At 40.1% G+C, this 24,298-nt stretch overlaps 1 long non-coding RNA gene across 2 annotated transcripts in view; it reads right to left on the bottom strand.

Moving 5' to 3' along the window:
- The window catches only part of LOC142364019 (uncharacterized), a 303,513-nt gene that overhangs the window by 102,983 nt on the left and 176,232 nt on the right, over window positions 1-24,298 (bottom strand). For both annotated transcript variants that reach the window (XR_012766092.1, XR_012766091.1), the window contains one exon: window positions 13,994-14,030. This is a non-coding gene — a long non-coding RNA (uncharacterized LOC142364019). The remainder of the gene's footprint in view (window positions 1-13,993; window positions 14,031-24,298) is intronic.

Here is a 24,298-nt window from a genome sequence, read left to right as displayed (position 1 = left end):
TTACTTTTTAATTATGACACAATATGAACTTACTGAAACTGATTAAAAATTGATTCATCCATTCTTTAGTGAAAGTTCTACTCCCAAACTCCTAAATTAGAATGGGCTTATTTAAAGTACAATTTAAACTTTAAGCAGAGAAAGTATAGAGAGTAATTTAAAATAGTTTTAAATTCTTAAGTAGTTCTTCCTCCTATTTTTCATAGAATGTACGGATGCAGGTAAAAAAGAATGTCCTTTCACTAAAAATCCTGATTATATAATGTTTTAATTTTTGTATATGTGGCTATATATTTCATGAACAAATTGGTGTGCTACTGCCAATACAATCTTTCTTTTAGCATTAATGGTTTCAAGCTGAGCATCCAAGAGAAATCACCTCTAAGGAGTTAATTTCTGGTTCTGTAGGTCAGCACTAAAACGGAGAGTCAGACGGCCCAGAGAGGAAATTCCTGTTACGGGAAGCACAGGTCAACAGCCGTGCAAAGCGTGACTCTGGTGGGAGAACCCACAACACCACGCAGCAACCACTGCTGTGAAAGTGTTTTGAGGGATATATATATTTAATGTCTTACTGACATAGATTTACAAACCAGGGAAGCAAGGAACAAGAATGATCGTTCACATCTGTACCTAGTCCATACAGTGTGAATAATTTGTTAAAAATATTACCACCACGCCATGTACAAAACAGAAGTGAAAAAAAGGGGTTCAACTTGGTCTCAACAGAAACTCATATTTCAAGCCCTCTGAAGAGAGGCACCAGCAGTTACACATAAAAACTTAATCATGAATCCCCCAAAATAACTCAAAAATTCCTCACAGTGGGAAACGCTACATCCCTTTATTAGGCAACCAGAGCAATAAAATAGAAGGAGCAGAGCAGAAAGCTTGAAGATAGCTTGAATACAGAATGACCGGTACCACCTCCTCAAAACCACTTAGGGACACTGGAGACTCCAGCAAAATTCAGTTTCAGAATTCCTGCTAAGGATTGGGGTTCCATTTGAAAATAATGAGGCTAATATTTCTGCCTCACTACCATGAAAAGCCAGGGTAGAAGGTACAACTGCAGCATAAGATGTCAGTGAACCAAGCAGTCCGTAGCTCTCTGCTTTTCCTCAGAGGTTTGCACCAGAGTGAGAACCGTGTAGGGGTCATTCCCTTTTCAAAGACAACTTCATTCCAAATCATACTTCATACATATTCCTTTGTAGAATATGGTATTGTAATGCCGGTGTCACAGCACAGTGCTGCTGCACATCTCTTTTCACACTATTTTTAATTCATTTGTGGCCAAATATTCAGCATTGCAATTACTACTGTGCATTGTTCTCATAAGCAGCTTAATGAAGAATCCCTTCTTGGCAACCTATCATTCCTATGGGTCTGAACTTCCCAAAGAAAATACCCTGGATATTTTCAAGGGTCCTCTCCCAACAGATACTCAATTAAATAATTTATACTTGAAATACACAGAGATTTCCTGTCTACACAGAAGCCAGCCTTCAGAACACCAGACATATGCTACCCCTTGGCAAAGCGTTGACACTGGCATCAGAACAAGACATTCGTGCAAAAAACCCCAGGAAAAACAGTATAACGCTATGTGTTTGCACAGTAATGCTGCACATTGCTCCTCCTGCTTCCAACTGCCAGATTCTGTTTACCCTCATTAAATAAATTTTACTGTCCATGACAGCAGAGGAAATACACAGATATATATATATGTTTGTATAGTAAGCTATGACCTTTTTTTCCCTGTAAATGGTACGATACGAGCTTAAATCTAATTCAGTAGATGTAAAATAAATTTTGAATTTATATGCATTTATTTCAATATGCGCAATACTGAATGTTTAAGAAATTGTCACAAATCTCTGCACTTGGAATTTTGGATAACCAGTTATAGTGTCTGTTTATAATTCAGAGCTCCTTCTGTTCTGGGTGGTACATTTGAGAGGAAGCCAATGTGGTTTTTTATGTTTGCTTGGATGCATATAGCGCATGAGATACGTATTTTGGAGAAATTAGGTCTATTCATAAGCACTATTCCACACATATTTTGTTTACTTACTTATATACACTCTCATAAATAGGATATAAACACATGGGTAATCTCTAGGATGCTTCTTTTTAAAATGCTTTTTAAAAACATGTTGTATAGTTTATGTTGACTCCAGAGTGTCTGTATGTAATTACATTACTCTATTTGCATGTCTGATAAATTTTCCTGACTGCTCTTTACAACTGGTCCGTTTACAAAGGAGCCTTCTCCTGAAACCTCTAGAAGAAAAGCTGTTTGGTGACTACGGAGCAGTGAGGTGGGAGCTGACTGTAGGCAGGGGTGTGCGTGTGCACATACATATTTGTATGCATACACATACACAAATTCACACGCATAAATATGCCTGTATTTTTGCTCCCCACATACACACACATGTATTTTGTATACTACTGCCTGGCAGAGTGGAATTTGAAATTGGAAGGAATCCATGTGAATATGGATCTGCGGATCCACTACAGGTTTTTTATAACTATTCTCAGATTTTTGCAATCCATTCAGGAAAGTTTCCAAAAACACCTATGGAATGTATGCATCCACTGCACTCACTGACGTTCACTGGGGTTTAGAGGATTAACTCCCCCAAGCTGCACAGAAAAATCCCTGCTAGGATTCCTACAAGGCTATTCCTCTCAAGAAGTCCCAGCGGTCAGCTTAACAACGTCATGGCCAAGGGGTAAAACTCTTCCAAGCTCCACAACAGCTCCTGCACACCAAGAGAGACTACAGCAGGCTCTAGGGTCTGTTTTTCTTGGATCAGTACGGAAAGCTCCACAAATTTAAAAATATATTGGACTGAGCTCTTCATATACTTTGGTATACTTTTTTTATGTATTTAGCTAATGGAAAACAATCATGATAAAGACCCTCACATTTATTAATTATACATTACAGAGAAACAATTTATTTTAATACTATGCCAATTTAAACCCAGATAGGATTTGAAATCTTAAGAGATATAATGATATACTGGAACAATCTTGATTACAGAGTTAATTAGAGAGCAAGTAGTTTATTTTTTATTAAAAATTAAGAATTCATGTACTGTAATTGTTGGATAATGATGGTTTTGTCTGCTATAAGTAGTTAAAAATTATAAAACAGTGCTTTACAACTGTGATTTAAAGTATTAATTTTCACAAAATATGTGTTAAAGGGTTGCTGTTAAAGCAGTTATCAAAAATCTAATGCAAATAAAAATACTGCTCATTTAAAATAAATTAAAAGAAATTCCTAATAAGTCTGAGTTGCCAAGGCTTCTATTTTTTGCCTTGCCAAAGAAAGCCACCAAGAGTTCTCCTGAGTTAATAGGCAGAATAAACTAGGACCATAAACAGCTCAGAAATTCTGAGGGGCCAGACCTCTTATTAAAGTTGAAGGCTCCAGACAGGAGCTCGTGAGCTTTCCTTCAGATTTAATTCTACATGTCCTTTTCTTTGTGCACACGTGAATAAATCGGAAAATCATTTCTGTTAGCTAGATCTCCCATTTAAGCAGAAATGCAATCATCATGGTACCTAAATACTGTGTGTATTCTCTGTAACTCAATTTTCTCAGCATTATTTAGATGTGCTCAGTGCTTAAACCTGATAGAAAGACTTCCCACTCATAGCAATTAACCTTACCCCGCAGTTTTGTTCTACCTAGCTGTCCTTGAACATTCTGGTTCTCTTCTGTGCTGTTCATTTGAGTTAGTTTGAATTTCTTCCCAGAAATTGTTTGTAATATAAAAACTGTATCGATCTGTTTGCCCCTATTTTCCCATTTTTAATTTCCTGTGAGATATAAATGGATTTCCCAATTTAAACATATGACAAAGAGCATTCCTTTTTCGAGCATCCTTTCTCTTTTTCTCTTTTATTTCACTTACAACAGTCACAGCAGTTGTTACCTGGAGAGGCACTTTTTGATGAATCAGGGCTTCTCTACGCTCAGGTGGAACTCCACGCGACTCTGACACTAGCTGCTGAGTTTACAGTGCGAATCAAGGCAAAAAATGCGCTATGACATTACCAGGGAACGTCGTACTCTCTCCTCAGGGAGAATTAAATAGTAGTAAAGGAGATACGGGGACAATCTCTACCCAGCTTCATCATAACTACGATTATTTTTAACTATTGTGTCATGTTGGACATATTATATCCCAGGCTGTCTAAATATGATCAACATGAGAACCGATGCAAAATTTATCCATCTCTACTGAGAAACAATTAGTGGAATTTCCAATTGCAATCACAGAATGGTCTGGGTTGGAAGGGACCTTTCAAGGCCATCTGGTCAAACCCCCCTGCAACAAGCAGGGACATCTTCAGCCGCATCACGCTGCTCAAAACCCCATCCAACCCAGCCTTGAATGTTTCCAGGGACGGGGCACCTCCAGCCTCTCCAGGCAGCCTGTGCCAGTGTTCCACCGCCTTCACCCTAAAAAATCTCTTCCTTATATCCAGTCTAAATCTCCCCTCTTTTAGTTTAAAACCATTACCCCTTGTCCTGTTTCTACAGGCCCTACTAAAAAGTCTGTCCCCAGTCACAGGATCATAGAATGCTTTGGGCTGGAAAGGATATGTAAAGATCATCTAGTCTAACCCTGCTACTACGGGCAGGGACATCACTCAGTAGATCAGGAACAAAAGAGTGCGCTCTCTGAAGGCACCCAGAACAGCAGGAGCGTGGGGGGTTGTGTTCTCGAGCACTTAGGTACTGGGAGTGTTCCCCTGGGGAGTTTGTCACCTAGACAGTGACCTTCACTGTCATCTCCATTTCAGAAAATCCAGAACCCTGTCAAAAAAGCAGAGTATCTGTGCAGCTGGATCTTCCTAGTCTGAAAACACAGCTATACAAACCTCACTGTGCTTACGTGGCTCCCTTTCTTATTATTTCTTATTAGATGATATAAAATTGGGACAAATGGTTGATACACCGGATGGGTGCACTGCCATTCAGAGGGACCTCTAAAGACTGGAGAAACGGGCCAACAGGAACCTCATGGAGTCCAACAAAGGGAAGTGTCAAGTCCTGTCCCTGGGGAGGAATAACCCCACGCAGGCTGGGGGCCAACCGTCTGGAAAGCAGCTGTGTGGAAAACGACTTGGGATCCCAGCAGGCCACAAGTTGACTAAAAGCTAGCAACGTGCCCTTGGAGCAAAGCAGGCCACCAACATTCTGGGCTGCAATAGAGTTGCCATCAGGTTGAAGGAGATGATCCTCCTCCTCTGCTCACCACTTGAGACACATCGGGAGTTCTGGGTCCAGTGGTGGGCTCCCTGGTCCAAAAGGGACTGGGACAGGCTGGAGCAAGTCCAGCGAAGGACCATTCAGGCGCTGAAGGGCTCTTGGAGCATCTCACGTCCAAGGAGAGGCTGGGAGAGCTGGGACTGTTCAGCCTGGGGAAGAGACAGCTCAGGGGGACCTTATAAATGTGTGTGAATGCTTGAAGGCAGAAACAGATTCTTCTCAGCAGTATCCAGTGACAGGACGAGAAGAAGTAGGTACAAATGGAAATACAAGAAATTATGTTTCAACATAAGGAATTGTTTTACTGTAAGGTTGATCAAACACTGGAACAGGTTGCCCAGAGAGACCACGGCTTCTCCGTCCTTGGAGATATTCACAACCCAACTGGACACAGTTGTGGGCAACCTGCTTAACTGATTCTGCTTTGAGCAGGGGTTTTGGACTAGATGATCTCTGGGGGTCCCTGCCAAACTCTGACACTCTTTGATTCTATAGTTCTGAGTGTTCTTCTCAGCTCTGTAACTCCAGCCAGCCTTCTGGCTCTCACACCACCATGGAGTGTAAATATTTAGGGACACAGCACAGTTTAAGTTTACGCCATTTCTTCAAAATTACAGAATTAGCCCTGCTGTTCACATTGTATCTGTATTTTCCAAGTCACTTAACATCTTTGTTAAAGCCAAGCAATATTGCATTTGTCACACTGTGGTGCCCTAAGCAACTATTCTAAATTGGTGATGTTCACCAAAGAAAGTGCTCAGACGACTACTTTTTCTGGACCGAAACAGTAGAGAAAAGCACATACTTACAAGATGAAAAGCGTGTTAATAGAGGCCTGTTTATGACAACACATAATATAAACTGATGATTAACCACACTTGCACATATGGCAAATGAAAATCATACAGAAAATCAAAATTCATGCATATACCCATGAAGATAAATTGAGCACTGTGTAATTCTAGGGATGTGTTTTTCCTTTCTTTTGGAAAATGTCTATTTCACTTTGAATGATAACATAATGTAACTACAAAGCAGCACTAAATGTAGTGCTGTTCTGAACATCCAAGGAGGCAAGCACGAATTTAAAGTAGTCATCTAAAAACCATGGCTAAAAGCTCCCTTTTCCCTCCCACCACCACCATCTAAATTCAGTTAGTACAAGGAGCAGTCTCACATCATCTAATACTGTTATGTGTGAACAGTCTCTCCCTCTTCTATTTTTAAACAAGGACTGAACCTGCTTCTGAACTTCTGGACACTGCCCTTTGTTAGTGAAGTCCAGAAGTCAAGACAGAAAATAGGAGATTCATGACAACACGTTCTTATGCTGGGACCAAAAACTTCTTATAGAGATTTGAACCAGAGATTTTTCAAATTCATCCTTGGTTACCACAGCCCTGGACTACAATAATGAAGATAAAAACAGCCGTACGCATCAAACCCAGCAGCTTGGACATGCTGTACGAAGGAGAGGAGACAAATCATGGCTCAATCTGCTGAAGGCTTTGGAAACCCATACATTAATGCAAAAAGTGTGAAGAAGAAACAAGAGAAGTGGAACAGGAATTCTTAATAATAAGCACTTAATGACTAGCACTACAAAATCTTGGTAAATTAGACACTTTGCTGCAATGGAAAAGGCTGGCATGTTCACACAGGATACTTGTCTTGAGATCCAAATTTGGGAAGTTATAGAATCATAGAATCATAGGTTGGAAAAGACCTCTAAGATCATCGAGTCCAACCACCCACCCAACACCACCCCATTCCTACTAAAACATATCCTGAAGTGCCACATCTACACGTTTTTTAAAAGTTACCCTTGCTGAAAGTCTGGGAACATGAACCAGGGTGTTAGACACGTTAGTGTCCATTGCAGACGACTAAACAATGCAAAGGCAGTGGAAGGAGCTTTTGTGAACAAATACCATAATTATGCAAGGCACAACACAAGGTAATATTGGAGGTTTATACTACCCAGACAATCTTTGAAAGAGAATGAACGCAGTCCCACGTGGATTAATCCGGAAGTCCTGGTGGTGATAAATACTACAGCTGCACATACACATACCGGAGGCAGAAAAAAGCAATCAGTGCAAGGACTGCCGTGTATTTAATTAGTAGAGGGGAATTAACTGTGATCATGGTGAAATGCGGCTTGGGTGACAATGACCATGGTATGATAAGAGTTAATGAAACTTAAGAAAGGAAGGAGGCAAAGTACCCAAATAGAAACAGACTTTAAGAAAACAGAGTTCAGTAGATTCAACAAATCCCTAGGTAAGATCTCATATGATGGCAAAAAAAGAATTATAAAGCGTGGCAGTTCCACAAACAAAATCAAACGGTGCAAGAACAAGCATAAACTCTCCCAATACATAAGCTGAAAATAACTACGTCAAAAGCTCCTCAACAGCGTCGAGCAAAGACGGAAGGACACAGAAAGTGAAAACAGGTCAATTATACTAAAAATATAGAAAGAGTGCGTAGAAATAAAATTAGAAAGGTCAAAGGATAAGATGGAAGGAAGCCAGCAAAGAAATCAACGACAACAAGAAATCATTGCAGATGTAAGCAGTAAGAGAAGTGAAGTGCCACTGGTACTGACTGGAGAAGGACAGCTCTCAATGCCAGGGCTGCTCGCCCGCTGCACAATATTTTTGCTCTCAAATGTTAGCTGCAAGCAGGTGGTTAGAACAACCAACACCACCGAAAAGAGTAAAATCTCACCTTGGAACAAAGGAAAACAGGGTAAAACAATTCAGCTGCTCCTACTGACTGATGACTGAATTCGCTGCAACACTTCAGACATATTAAAGCTCCATAACCACCCGTGAGAAACTGAACACCCCACGTGGTAAAACGCAGAGTCTATCATTAAAAGGGAATGCCGGAAGCATAAGCCAGTCAGCTGCAGAAGCATAACTGAAATAACTGAATTTCCTCCCCTCCTCAAATTGATCACAAATAACTGGGCATCTGAACAATAATATGGTTATCCCTAAGAGCTGACGTGGATTGGTCCAGGACAAATCATGTCCAACTAATGTTCTAATTTGCTTCTCTGACAGGCCAACAGATCACGTGAATGAGGAAGAGATCTTGTGTATTTCCATTTTCGCAGAGGTTTTGACAAAATATGTTCTAATAGGTGAACCAGGAAAGCACGGTCATCACAAAAGTCATGAAGGATATGTACAAAAATATTTGGGATTACTGTACCTATGAAATAGTTAACAATGGTTTACCATCAAACTGTAAAACATATTCCATGGAGATACAGAGGCCTATTCACAGGTCAGGTTTCATTCAATAATTCCATTATTTTCCTAGATAAAGGAACAGAAAGTATATTTATCAAATATCTAGCTCCCGCCAAAATAAGAAAGACCTCATGTACTTTGGAGAGAGGAGGAGGTCTAGAATTCACAGGGATCTTGACTAACTGAAAAGCAATTTGAAACTAAATAGATAAAGATTAAAAACAGACTTCAATTTGTTGGCAAGTGAAGCATGAGACAGCAATGTCACGCTACTACAAAACTACGGCAATATAAATGTTCTAAATGTTTGTGCCTGTTTTAATAACACGTATACCATAAAAACATATGTATGTAACTTACAAACACATAAACCACAGCGCGTAAGCATACCCATATACACACACAATAAATAGCGTGAAAAATCCTTGTCATAACGGTTCTCCTCCAGGCACTGCTGGCAAGGCCTAGCGAGACTGCTGTTGCTCCAGTGAAGCAAATCAAGCTGTCAACAGTGTCAGCTACACGTTGGCAAGGACGTGGGCAAACTGAGGCAGAGAACCAGAGGTCTGGGAAACATCACAAAGGAGAGACTGAAAGAACGGGGAACGCTTCAGCTTGGTAGCTACAGCAGACAAGCAGAAGAGTAATGGGCTGAAACTGCACTAACAAATCAGTTCAGAGACTGAGAAAAAATTCTGGTAGTAATGAAGGAACAGTGAGATGAATTGCCTGGGGTAGTCCTGGTATAGCTGTCACCAGAGGATTTCATAAACAGGTTATACCAACATTTGTCAGGAACTACGCAGCCATAATTTATGCTTGACCCCTTGAGGGTCTCCCAGATTTCTTTTTCCTAGGTGCTGCCATCCCAGCAGTCATTAACTTAACAGATAAAATACTCACACCAAAAACAGGAGTTCTGGTGTCAAGTTTCTGCTCTCACCTAGACAAATCAATATTTAACAAGCACTTAGGCCCCAGACTTGCATGCTGACCGCCTGCATCTTACACAGAAGCCCTAGCTCCCAAGCGATCATCTCACCGGCAATCTGGGGGGGTCTCTCGCGTGTTTACCTCCAAGAAACTTCTGCATCGGAAAGATTTCACAACGGACTCTGCCTTTGAACTGGTATGAATTCTGTGCACTTTCTCGTGGTTCATGAGCTGATCCACAGTCAAGAGCATTCAGGCTGTGATTCCTCCCCACCGGGCTTCACTCCCCAAACGTGCAGCTTCCCATACTCACTCAGATCTCTTGAGATGGGACACACATCTTGGTTGGTCTGTGCAGAGTCTAGACAATTTTCTTGGGCTAAATAGACTAACTTTCATATAGCTACACGTAGGTGGGCCAAACCCCCAAATTCAGAAACTGCTTACCTACATTACTCTGCAAAATTAAGAAGGGCGTCATAGTCTGGCTTTTAACGTTTTTAGCTTACATTTCAGTTCTCATCTAACAGAGATGATAGTTTGACACCTTATTTTATGCATATTCAGATTGTATTAACTATTTTTAGCTGTCTTTTTTAACTGAAATGTGTGAGTAAGCATATTTTTCCAAACTGCAAAGTTCAGCAATGCGCTTAAAGGCAGCAGCTCCTTTGAGGTTCAGTGCAGCCTTTTTCCGAGCAGCGCGATTTCAATCCAAACTCCAAAATCTCACCATTTCACTTTGTGTTCTCAGGGCAGCAAAAAGGGAGAATCAAAACCAAACACAAAACTCCTCATTACTTCAAGGCTGACAAGCCTCCTCTGTTATTAATGAGGTGAGATATCTCCCTGATCACAGTATTCTGGGCATCCTCAGCACCGGCATTCCAGCCTTAAGCTGGGAGTGAGCACGTGGCTTTGAGTGGAAGGAGCTGAGAGCCTTCCGTTAACTCATGCTCTTGGGGAATGCAGCATTGCGAGCTCTGTAATATTTGCAGTATTCAGGCAGGGAGGAAACAGGCCTTGTTCTTCAGCAAAGGCTTACAAAGTCTGGGCTAGATCCTGAAGATGAGTTTCTGAGTCCAAATGCTCTGTTACACAGACTACAGTGCTGCAAAGTGAATGCCATGAGCAGGCTTGCAGAGGAACAGCATCCAGAGGCTGAGCGAGGGAGGAGAATGAGATTACGCTGAAGTGATGAGCAAAGGCAAACCCAGCAGATAAATTCACTGAAGCTAATGAAACCACTAAAATGTAATCACTGCCTAGGGAGGTGTTAGTAAGGAACGAGGGGAGGAATAGCTTGTGGCCTTGCTAGATCAGTGGCAATATGGGAACCACAAACGCATCATCCACCAGAAAGCCCCCCAGTCCTATGCTGTGGAAGTTTTTTATAGCAATTCTACAAGAGAAAATCATCAAGCAAATACAGAGGAAACTTGTTTAACTCTTTAAAACAGATTTTTTGGAAGAAGAATTTGGACACATTCAAATATGAAAACAAACATCTAATTTGATCTTGAGGTTCTCTGCCTGGCAATCTAATCCATAACATCAACAGGAGTCTTTCAAGAATGGTGCTGCAGTTCCATCAGCCCTGGGATGATCCTTTCATTATAACTGAGACACAGAACCTTCTTCCCTGAAAATATTCAACAAAGTAATGATTTTTTCTTCTGTAGAACTACAAACACTGTTAAAGGTCATATGTAAGGTCATATTTTCATATTTTAATGAAAAAGATTGTAAAAAAAACAAGTCCGTTTCAATTACACAGCTCTAATGCTACTTTTATATCACCTTGTTTCTTAAGGTACTATTTCAAAGTAACTCCTTACCGAATTGTCTTACAAATCATACATCTAAATATGATGTAAATGATCACAGCTAGCAGAAAGTATGCCATTTTACAATATATGTAACTCAAAGTATCACTTTAATATGGTATCTCTTTCTACCACATATATGATCAGGATTTTAATTTATATGGTTTGTGTTTTTATCTAAAGTTTCGGTAATGGTAAATCATATGCTATAGAGAATACGTAATTTATGCAGGCATACAACACAGAGTCAATCAGAAACACCCTAGTTTGATTTCACACAGAATATTTTTACCTCCCTAGGCAGTGATGACATTTTAGTGGTTTCATTAGCTTCAGTCATAAGAATTGATTGTGATTTTTTAGATTACTGCATTAAAAATAATTTTTCCGTAAGCAGAAATACTTTTTGTTACTCTCTCCCATTTCTGAGTTCTTAAACGTTTTGGTTTTCCTTATTTACACTATTTTTTACCTCCAAAAGTCTCTCCACTGACACAATTCACTGCTTTGTCCAATCAGCGGCCCAAACCACGATAGGACCGATAAAGAGGACAGAAAGTCAGCGGGCAGAAAACTTCATTTTATGTTACTGTCTGCAAAAATGATGCTTTAGAAACCCCTTCACCTTCATGGATATTTCTTGATGGCATTATTCTTTAATTATCTCAGACGTAAACATTAGAGAAAAGACTAATTAATTAGAAAATCTTTTGCACTAGACACCTGATGTCTAGAAAAATTAATATTTATTCTTTAGAGGGTCTGGGATCTGATGAAAGGAGTTAATTTGAATTAGCTGCAGAGAGTTGACATTAGCGGGTAATTAATTTTCTTCATATTTTGTCCTAGATTTCATTAGATAGCAGTTGTACAGTAAACATTTCTGTGTGAGTGAAAGGATGTCAGAATTAGGGTTAGATTATGTCTCCACAGAAACAAAAAATAAAATATGCAACAGAAAGCATAACCATAAAGGAAAACCAGAAAGAAGAATCTTAGTGAAAATTCAAAGCATTACTTTGTAGCAGTTTTAATTATTTCTTTGGAAATTAAGGGAATACGACCCTCATCTCTGAAGATATTCTAAGACCTAAGGGAATTCCAAGCAGCAGAGGCAATATTCTGTTGCTTTAACATGATAGCTACAATAATGAAATAACAGGCGTAATATTTTTCAAACACAGGACAGCACACTACATTTTCGTTATTTATGTGCTTATACTTTCAGTGTTTTATGTGACAATTTATAAGACCAAGACATTTCTGTAATGATGGGGTTTTTACATTTGCTTATTTATGTGCAGATAATAAGAAAACTTTGTCTAATAAAAATTACATTATGTTCTATTACACAGCTTATATGTAATAAACATATCTAGTCATTATCTTGAAGACAGGCACTATGACAGATAAGTTCTGATTATGACAAAGACTTAAAACGGGGTTGCCAGGATGTATCTTGTGGGAGAAGTGCGATTAGTAAGTGAGCACGTAACCTACTCTAGCATTAGTTAATGGGAGTTTCGGTGAGCGATGGCTGGGATGTGGCAGTCTGATAATTCAGATTTAATTCCAAGGCGCCTGGCTGATGACAAGCCTATCAGCAGTGTCTGCCCTCATTTAGTTTTTATCCTCAGAAACAACCTTAATGCATTAATTAGATGATACTCACACAACGCAAGTTTGTTTAACTAATGATCTGCTGTGGAGCTAAGCGTAAAGGTCGAAGGAGTAGTCATATTGTTGCTTACACCAATGAGGAAGTGGAGCACGACGTGGTAAAGCACACACCAATCAATCACTGTATAAAACTAAGCAATGTAGAATTTTCTTAGGATAAATGCAAAACGTTTGCTTCACTTGAGTCTGGAGAAACCAATTAAAATCACTGGGGTGTACTTCAGCGTGTATTCATAGCTCCGCTGGCTCACGGCCTCCAGACCATCTTCATGGATGTCTTGGGCCTCCATATCATCAAGAAATTGTTTCTCGAGATCACCTTTCCACACCCTAGCCATACAAACAAAGGTGATCCCTGGTGTTTGTAAGGGCTTGTTCAGCTTCAGCAGAATATTCACTAGATTCGGTTTCTGATCTGGCATTCTGCTCCTCGCTGGTTTGAAGGCCACTGTGCTCAGAAGTCTGAGAGATCCACTACACATGAAACCCCAAGAAGCTGTAAGACAGAACTTACCTAAAAGCAGCTCCTTGGTTACAGATCACATCAGAAAGGGAGACTTTTGCTGCCTAAAAATTAGAAAGACTACTTCTCCAAAGACAGACAAGAAAGAAGATTTACTCTGAAAGAAGATTGATCTTAGGAACCTGAAGGACAGGACAAGTTCTGCAGATTTCTGCAGGTGTATGAAAATAGTTTGAAAAAAAACTATAACATATTCTTGAAGAATATTTATGCAGACATTGGAACAGCTCGTGTCGCTTTCTGTGCCTACACAACATCTGTCTCCTGCACTGAAATAACCATATTGAAAACAACATAATGCATCTACCTTCAGAAATAAAACTCCAACCCAAACTATTTACAATATTCTCTCATTTTCCTAATCAAACTCAAATAAAAATGTGATTTCAACTTAACTGACCCGCTTTTTACTGTGGTTCCACTAAAAATGTGGATACCTTAAATTTTAATGAAATAAATCACTTACCAGCCTTCAGCAATGACATGTCAGGTTTCTCAGCACCCTATTAAAAAAAAAAAAAAGAAAAGTTATATTAATGCGATTTGTTGGAAAACCAATTATATTCTGCTTTATTGAAAATAAAGATATTTTTTAAGTGCCAACATAATTTACTACGGCAAGTAAGGTTTGGAACTGGTAACCTGATACTACGCCCAATGAAATCTGGGGTAAGACTTCCACAGCCTTCACTAACTTAGCTTTCAGCCATAGGAGAAAGACAGAAGGTGAGCTAAACCAGAAGGATAAATCAGAAATAAATGCAGCCCCTGTCCGGTTTGCAAGGAGACGTTGGGAGAATCTGGGCTGCAAAACCGCACCACGGCTCAGAATCTTTCTGAGCTGGTCTGGAGGACGCTACAGCCTGTTTGAGTGCTCCTGCTAAATCTCTCCCCTAATGAGAAACTTTTTGGCACATAAAGCTTTGGAACTTGCACAAATCTCCCCAAACATCAGAAAGTCTGTCAGCAGAAAGCAGGAAGTTCTCACATTCCTCTGCTTGTTTTAATCATGCTTCTATCGTTTAAACCTGATATAAATTTGGCTTCCTTTTTGGTGAGCAGAACCTTAAGAAGGCCAGTACAAATTCTTGTGCGTGGAAGGTCACGTTCTTTAGAATGACATTAATTGTCTTATTTAAATACCTTGCAAATATTTAAGGAAAATACATTTGCTGTCTTTTGGGCGAGGGGGTAGAAAGTTGTGTGTTTTCAAATCTGCAGTTCATCTTTCAATCCTTTCTGCAGACCGAGGTTTCTGAATAATTGGCTTCAAGAAAATTAACAACAGCTCTACTAGATTTAAAGGGTAAGCCTCTATCGATGCAGAGTCACAACTACTATACAGATACATGTATATATAGAACATACATATAATTCTGTCTACCTCTGTATATAACTTCTTAAGGGATTTGGATAACAAATTGGACATTTGGCCTTGAAAAACAAAATATTCAACTTGTGAATGTTCCTGGTCTCATTCTTCAGAATACATAAAATTTTCATGTCAAAATAAATATCCTTGGATTTATTACATTTTGCATATTTTCCTTTAACTCTTAACCACTTGTGTATTTGTCACAGCTGACTCAGCTAACAGTTACACTTCCTTTTTTAATCATATTTTCTGTATTTGAAATATTTGTTGTTATTACTTGGGACATTTTCCAGCATCCAGAATATTTTGTTCACATCATTCCATGGATCACCAATGATTTTTATGGCTTTGCCTTCTGAGTCAGTACAGATTTTGGATACATACTAACTCTCACTCATATCATAATCTATTTTTCACTAGAGGGTAAAGATTTTTCATGATTTTTCTAATTCTTTATCCATCACTCTTTAGTAGGCCATAACCATTTTGCCTTCTTCATGATGCCTATTTCATTCTTCCCTCTTGATAAGCATTTGTGTGGAGATCCAGTTCAGAGAGAAAACCCCATGTAATTAATTCTGGTGATTTATTTATTATTTAATTTCAGACTTCAGCGTAAACAATGCTTGAGAAAATGAACTGCATTTCAGCTGGGACTTCCATATTAAATCCGAGGAATTAGGTGCTCGCATTGCGCTGAGTGTTATAAGGAAGTCTCTTTCCTGTCTTCGCTGTATCTTATCATTCTTCTGTGCTTTGAGCCTAACCAGGACAACACTCAGATAACATTTTAAGATTTGCAGTGATTTCAGTGAGCTTCCAGTCGACCAGCAGAGGCTTGAGAGACCGCCACACCTAGTATCGCAGCACCGCGTCTCTCATTTACAGTGATCTCACGGCTCAGTGGAGCCGTTGGCGACGCCACCCGTAGCTGCAGCTACCCAACGGCATCGGCTCTACCGCTGAGTCTTCGTAGGCACGGCGGGAAGCAAGGCTTGGAGCCTTCAAACCACCAGCAACTCGCCAGTCGTAAAACTGAATGAAAATCATCACAGGGTTTTCTTCATCTATTTACTGAATCATTTTTACTGTTGGTTTTTAAGAAACGCATTGACTAATTAGCGAGCCAGCCGTTTACTGAGCCCCTTGTGCTTCGGCTGCGCCAGACCTCCACCACACAGCTATCTGAAACTGCAGCCCAGTTGCTATGGCTACAGCAAACTCCCATCGGGTGCCTGTATTTAGCTGGCACATCCCAGCCACCCAGAATACTAATGAAAGAGTCCAGCTATATGCACTGCGATTCAAAGATGCATTTCACAAAACTAAAATATTTGCGGTAAGTCAACTGCAAACACAATTATCTTGTTTCTCAATAAAAAACCAAAACCCATTCTCTTTGCAGCAGCCTTTTGTCTTTCTATGCCTTGTAGCTGGATTTGAATTTTTAGGTATGTTTTTAAAAAACAGAGTTTAAATTATGCAGCATAATAGAAATAAATACATATTTTTCTAAAACACAATTTAACAAATCAAATTAATAAGGATTTCACATCAGTTGTATTGTATTAAACAGAAAAATTAAATATGACAGCTTTTACTTGTTTTTGGCTTTACACAGCAAAATCCATGAAAGGTACTCTATTGTTATAAATGCTTACAAATATCTGAAGGGTGGGTGTCAGGACGAAGAGGCCAGACTCTTTTCAGTGGTGCCCAGCGACACGACAAGGGGCAAAGGGCACAAACTGGAGCAGAGGAAGCTCCAGCTGAAGATGAGGAAGAACTTCTTCTCTCTGAGGGTGACGGAGCCCTGGCCCAGGCTGCCCAGGGAGGCTGTGGAGTCTCCTTCTCTGGAGATATTCCAGCCCCGCCTGGACGCGGTGCTGTGCAGCCTGCTCTGGGTGACCCTGCTTGGGCAGGGGGTTGGGCTGGGTGACCCACAGAGGTCCCTTCCAACCCCCACCATGCTGGGATTCCGCCTGCTTGTTTAGCACACAACTTTAGCAACAGAATAACACTAACCAGTTCAGCCTATGTTGGCGATGGTAAAGTTCTGCTGAGAAAGGACACCTATGAAGTTATTTCTACTTGTGTATCAGTTCTGCTTTTGGATACATTGAAACCTCTGATGTAGGTCCACTTGGGCGCTGGCAATCTTGCAAGAGATTTTGGGTCATTACCATTACCTTTTATCAGGGAGTATTTGAAATACACCTTGTTAGGAACGTGCTCCAGAAACTATGGCTGTTGGCTATTACCAAAGCCCTAGAAAGAGGAGGTGAGGCAAAAACTATGAAAAGTAAGGATGAACAGGGACAAGTCAAAGAATAGTAATAGTGTAAAAACACTGCAAATCTGTGGAAAATTCAGAGAGTGGGGGAAAATAAGTTACAAAAAGGAAAAGAAAATGGTGAATACAGAACAAAAAAGGGCAGGTAAACGGCCTAGAAGAATAAAAAAGTGACAGCAGGAGACAGGATAGCAAATACAGAGAGAGTGTTCCTGTGTAGTCTTTTCTCCCCGCAGAGCATACTCTCTTGACTCTGTGGTTTTTGTCACTGTAGACATTAACAGACGATGCTTTGGAGAGATCACTGCCATGGAGTTATATGAAAATGCACAGGTCCTGCAGCAAATTTCCAAGAAGGCAGAAGTGACAGAATAGCAACTTGGAAACACTGAGATTTAATAAAAGGGATAGAACTAACCTGAGTCTTGGAAGTGCAGCTGAAGAAATAAGAGACTGAAGAAGAGTCACTTAAAAATTGTATCTAGAGGAGATGGATGTGGCTGTGATACTGATGGAACTGGAGACGAAATGTGGAAGAGGAGGACCACAGCACCTTCTGACTTCTAATGTAAAATTCAGCACAACTGAAAAATCTCATCCAAAAGCTTTTGAACTTCTTTATGCAGCAGGAATAAACAAAGCTAATGAGATTCATGAACGCTGGGATGATGAAATAATCTTACGAGTAATTCCAAAAATTCTGCTAGACTTATACTAAATTACTTATGATGAAATACTCATTTCCATATCAGATTTTCTAAATGCAGATTGCCAGGCATTTCTCTCTCACTCAGTTTTCACACATCTAGGAATCATTACACGATTTCCCACAGTTCCCGTATCAGGTCTGCAGTGGAAAACATAATTATCTGACACCAGAGTTTGAACTACATAAAGTTTTAAGTACCCCCTGTTCACATATAATTGATCACTGGAAGAGAAGCTGGTGTTGTCACTCTCCAGTCACTTAATATTGGGCCACATTTTCAACAACTGGATCTCCATAGATGCAGAACTCCTTTGCTACACGTGGAAAGAAGTGCCCCCCCCCCTTTTCAAAACAGTTATTCTTGCCAGAAAGCAGCTGAAATCTAGGCTCTTGTAGGGTTTTTGTACTATCACATGGATAGAGCAGACTTCAAGCAAGCTTGTATAACATTTTGAGTAACCTCCGTTTGGATTTACATTCTCTATTGATATGTACTGATAGAAAACATTCAGTATGTAATGAGAGCTATCTGGAGTTATGTTTTTCAGTATTTTCTACCCTGTCTGTTTCCATGAATAGTTGAATCAATCGACACTGAATTGTTGAAGCAGCCAGAAAAATTCATAGCAAGAAAAAAGGTGACCTGTAAATCATCTATTACAAAGGTAGCTTCTGCAGAAAGAGGATTTACAGTTGGATAACTTCTCAAAATCTACTGTGCAAAGATTATTAAAGTGCACGATCCTAAGGTCTTTGGATGACTAACAAAGTGGAGTGTTCTTTAATGTTAATATTGCCCCCCAAATCCTACAAATACTATATAGAGTGTATATTTTAAATCATAAAGAATGCTTAAACTTGGCAGAAGGCATTAATGAAGGTGTATAGCACGAGAAGTGCTGGTCAATAGGCTCTGCTTGTTTTCACTTATGAGAGGTGTGGTGAGGTGGGAGAATGGACTTGTAGAAGGTGAAGAAACTCCTTATAGCTATGCAAGACTTGAAAGTGTCCATGTTTAAAGAATTATTCAGATCTAGGCTTCACACAGCTCGGCAACTGAACGGAATATTTGGGTTTGCTGACAAACAAAAGCTTCTTTGGCTTTTCTCACCACGGGGCATACATCATGAAACTAATGCAAGCCTTTCTCTGAATTCAGTGAAGAACAGATAGCTGTTTTAAAGCTAACGATTTTAAAAGTCCTGTCCATTTGTAACAAAAACTGAATATTCTTTTTTGCTTCATCCAAACTTTGAAACAACAATTTAACTTCCAGTCACACACACAGTCTCTGGCGCAGCGCTAGCTGCTATGGCATTTTCCCAGCAGCACTGCAGAGGTCTCTACATTTTATCTATGCTTGAGGGGCTTGGTGACAAACTTTAGGGGGCCAAGACCAAAGCGACAGGTAGAAACTTCTATTCCTACCAGCTACAGTTGTCCAAGCAGGATGGTCCTCCTGCAACTTTCTGCTAGTTCTTTTCAAAGGCAGTCAGTGATACTAACCTGCCTCAGGCCAAATTAATTGGATAAAACAGTTTCAGTAGGTATTTTGAGTTAATTCAGGTGGATGCAGAGAAAAAGCGCGTTAGCAACCAGAACTAGGGTGAAGGAAAAAAGGCCGTGGAGCTTTAACTCTGTGTTCAGTCTATTACGGAGCAAATTTCCTAAGGTTGCTCCAGAAAGTGAGAGGATCTATGGAGTCTCAGGCACCTTCTGATAACAAAGGCCTGTGGTACCTGGAACGTATATGTGTGCGTACTGTAGTACTGCAGATATCTATAGAGATATATATCATATCACATGTCTAACTAAATACACACTAGTGAAATTCTTACTACAGATTAGGGGAAAAAAAGTTAATTATTAGAGTCTTTAAACCCTGGAACAGGAGTCCAGTCAGGTTGTAGACACTCCATCCTTGGAGATACTCAAAACTCCGCTAAACAAGGCCTTGAGGAACTTGATCTAGTCTGACCTGCTTTAAGCATAGGCAGGACTAGAGATCTTCCAGATGTCCTTTCCAAGTCAAATAATTCTGTTGTACAGACGGACCTGCCGCTGCTAGACAGAGATCCACTACCAGAAAGTAGCATTAAAGTGTCCAGTCTTAGCGACAGAATCAACAAATGCCTTAACAAATACAGAGGTGTCTTCTAGTCAGAGAAACCAAGATAAAGATATATGGAAGTATGTGGAAAAGAAACAAGCAGCAGAAAACATGATCTTCCCCAAAACATTACAAAAAAATCCATTAATAAAGGAAAGGTAACACAAGTGCAGAGGCAAAAACAAATCTAGTAGATAGCACCTGGAGAAACTTAGAGCAAAATCTTAAAGTATCAGCACAGGTTTGACACTGTTACACTGACCCTATCAGTAAGATCAAAGAATATTTCAGCGAAGTATTGAACTAAGAAAAGCAATGGCAAATGGCATGATCATTAAAACACCAAAGACAGACATCTTTGAGAACTGTTTTTGTGTTACAGGTCTTCTGCACTCGTATTTTAAGAAGGACAGTTCTTCCAAAAGAGGGAGCAGACTGACTGGACTCTGTCATCTCCCCAGCGTGACCCCAGATACACGGCAGACAAACCGGAGTTTTGAGGCAGACATTATTGCTGAGAGCAAAGAGCCAAAGAAAAATGAAGGTAAAAGAATTAGAGAGGACTTCTCAGAAGATACAAAAAACTATAAAATATATTTTACCAGGAAAAAAATCAATTCATCGTCTTTTAAAATCAGGCAGATAAAACTGGTGTTCCCGACATGCAATATGGCCTTTGTGCAAGTGAGAATTAGGCCCTGGAGATTGGACTCTGGTCTTCCTGAAGACTGCGGGGAGAAAAAATCGCCTGCTGTATGCCTGGCCTAATCAGACTGATTTTACTAATGGCTTTACCCTAAATTTAGGCTGCTGCAACTTCTCGTCGGGTAAGCGCATACACAACGACGGCAGAGCCTAGAGTGCACCTCGCAGCTCTGGTCCCACGGCAAGAAAAGCCAAGACTCCGCGAGTTGTTCTTTCCACCCCAAGCACCCAGCCCAGGCGCAGGAATTGAGAGGGAGATGAGGGCCACGTAGGAGACCTGAACCACGGCACGTCAAAAATAGCAAGCAACCCCACGGAGCACCTCTGCGGCAGAATGCAGGCCCGCCAGCGTGCTCCTCAGCAAGAGCTGGAGCTTGGTTTTGATCCGAAACAAGAGTCAAAACTAAACCTCCTAGACTTTCTCTAATGGGTGTGTAAGTGAGAAGAATCGAAACCCTAAACCCCAAAGTGGTACAGTTTCTACCAAATGATTTTGCAATACGGCTTTGTTCCAAAGGAAGACACTCAACAAGGTCTAAACTCATGCACGAAGGAAAAGTCCGAAGAAAAGAAGTATATATTTCACCATCATCTTTCTTTTAAATGAAAAAAAATCTGATTTTGAGGATACATTTTAATGCTGGATTCTCAGAATAAACTCACGTGAGTCTATTGATTTCACAGGAGCTATGAGGTTTGCTGAAGATGAGAATCTGACCCAGGTCACTTGAAGTGCCTACTTCAGACAAGGAAAAGAACTTTTCAGTTCTTTTGGACTGAAAGCAGAGAAAGGAGAAAAAAGCATTATCAGGTGAATATTTCTATTATAAGCTTCTGCACATGCTATAATTAAAACCAAAAGGGAAAATAAATGAATACTTAGCATTATTCCTAATACATGTATTTGTCTTAATTAAACACAGAAAAATTATCCTTTCAGTTAATAAGCAAAAGAACATTTTGTATGAAGGATTTTCCTGAGCAACTCTTCAAGCATTAATTGATATACTGTGGCTTACTGCTGTAATTGCCAGTTTTAAGAATTACGGATGTGACTCCAGAGAGCGGTCCACTGGAGGTCGTCCAAAACCAGCATCTGTCTCACAGTACTGAAAAAAATTGGACTTCCCTGGCTACTTGTGTTAGGTATTTCACCGTCTTTCACACAGGGGAGGGAAAAACCCACTGGTACCACCAAGAACTTCTCCGAGGTATTGCTGGGAGCTCAGCAAAGCAATAAACAACTCTGTTGTCTGAGTGTGCCCCCCCCACACGCCCATCCCTATTGCTCGGTTTCGGAAGAACCGTATCAAATAGCGAGTTCTGGGGTTCACCTGGTACCAGTTCAAGTTGCTGATTTAAATGGAAAATGCTGCAGGCTAACAAAAGAGAGACGGACAAAGGTTTTGTCGATGGGCTTTGTTGGAAGCAAAATTTCATTGTGCTAACCTTGAGCCAAGTAAGCTATTTGATAGAAAGATGATTCTCAAGCGTTGTACTTCTAACAGCAACTTCATTTGCCTGAGGGAGGGCTGCATGGCAGAAACAAGGGCAAGCATTTCCACGATGCACGTGAGGAGCCGCAAGCACAGCAGCCTCCTGCCAGACACACGGCACCACGCCGCTCCCAGGTCTGCCGGGGTGTGGATAGATCTAGTGACCCTGAAGATTGCATTAGGACAAGAACAAGTTAATTTCCTTTCAGAAAAGACAATTTAGACAGTGGTGGTGGTTTTAGTGAAGTCTTTTTCTTGAATTTTTCTGGGTAAAGAGCAAGGTCAGCTGCCTGTCCAACCTGTGTGACAGGACACTAACTCGGAACAGAAGAGGTTCAAGTCTGCAAGGGAGATCTACTCGGCTTGATTTGGGACAAGCTTAAGAACCTTTGCTTAAAGTCAGACACTAAACATCACTTGAAGCCCAAGACGACAGACGTTTCCAAGCCTCGAGGGATACCACCGACAACAATTTCATTCTGGTGAGAGGACAGCTACTACACTCCAGAAATCATCTGTTCCCATCTTCTTATCTATCACTCTGAGTATCAGCCATCAGCACTAAATCAGTAAACTTCTATTCCCCACAAATCACCTTTCATAACTCTCTCCAAGCCAGATCTTTATGCTGCTGTCTATAATCTCCTAAGTAGCACATAAGATTGCATACTATTCTCTTAAAAATACAGTAATGAATACCCTCTCTAACGACTATTAAAATGTAGGGATTGATTCATTTCACTGCCTTTTAAAATTTTATTTTACACAATTCACATTTATTCTAATTGAAAAGAATGAAACTGCAAGTTTGCCTGTTATTAATAGTGTTTTAATACTATCTAAACCATAATATATTTAAAGTAAAAATTCCTATTACATGACACACTTCTAAAGGCAGAAACAAACGGCTGCTTTCGGAAACTTGTAATGAAAGGTTTAGGGAACTTCTTCCAGCTCCATGTCAGGAATTTGAATTAGGTTCCAACTGCGAGAGTGAAACCACCAGACAGTAACATCTACTTTGTGAGAAGAGGAAGCGGAATTGGCACTAACTGTATTACTGTCAGAAGCTTCTGGAGAATCCAGCAAGTGGGCTTGTATCAAGAAACACAACTTAGGAAAATTATGATAGTGAATTCGGAAAAAAAAAGTATCAAAATAATTGTGTATATATATTTAAGTATGTAAACATATAAACTTCGTCAATAGTCTAGAGTAAGAGCAGAATTGTTTTATTAGGCCAGTAAGAAGCTTTGGAATAATTAGAGAAGTTATTAGGCACACAGTTCTCTTCTGGGTTTGAAAAGGGAGCAGCAGTTGTCCAAGCTAATTCTGCATTTTGTTCATACGTGCAGTATACAGCAATACACAGGCTCAGTAATAAATACTACTCTCTCTAAGGAATGGACGATACAAACCAATGGTGCAAGTGTATTACAAAAACATTACCTTGTTTTTATCCCTGTTTTCTATCCTGATCTGCTCCCCTCCGTGGTTCATAAACCGTTCAGCTGGCACTTCCCTGCGGCTGTTCTCTAAGCGTCACGCACACACCTGGCTGTCAAAGGCATTCTGCCTTGCCACCTCTCACTGCATTAGGTACCGTAGACCCTTAACATCCATGAAGAATCAAGCCATCAGTTCTTCATTTTCCACAGTATCTTGATTACTAATACATCTTTCCTGTTTAGAAACACATATTCCCTCAAAAATACTGAAGTAACCAGTTATCTAACCAATATTACAGTAATTAAACCCCACTGTGATCTGTCCTTCCCACAGACTTCCTTATGGATTATGTTCTCCCTGTGGCTCACAAGTCCTGATCTCTTTTCACTAACTGCCTGGAATTGCATATTCCACAAATTAATGAACTACTTTTATTCCATTAACTTCTCTCACTTTATTTTCCTGTTGCAATCATCTAAAGTAAGTCTCCTCCCCTTCTGTCCTCCCAATAATTTATTTAAAGCATGATCCTTTTCTCCAGTTTATTCCTATTTTTATTTAAAGGAACTACCTAGTAAGCAGCCCTTAAGTATCTGGGGCTTTTATTTACATTCCCTTTGACACAAATACTTTG

This window comes from Opisthocomus hoazin, chromosome 23, assembly GCF_030867145.1.
Source record: "Opisthocomus hoazin isolate bOpiHoa1 chromosome 23, bOpiHoa1.hap1, whole genome shotgun sequence".
In the NCBI taxonomy this organism is placed as follows: domain Eukaryota; kingdom Metazoa; phylum Chordata; class Aves; order Opisthocomiformes; family Opisthocomidae; genus Opisthocomus; species Opisthocomus hoazin.
The sequence above is the reverse complement of the archived record's forward strand: the minus strand, read 5'-3'. Positions and strand labels throughout refer to the sequence as shown.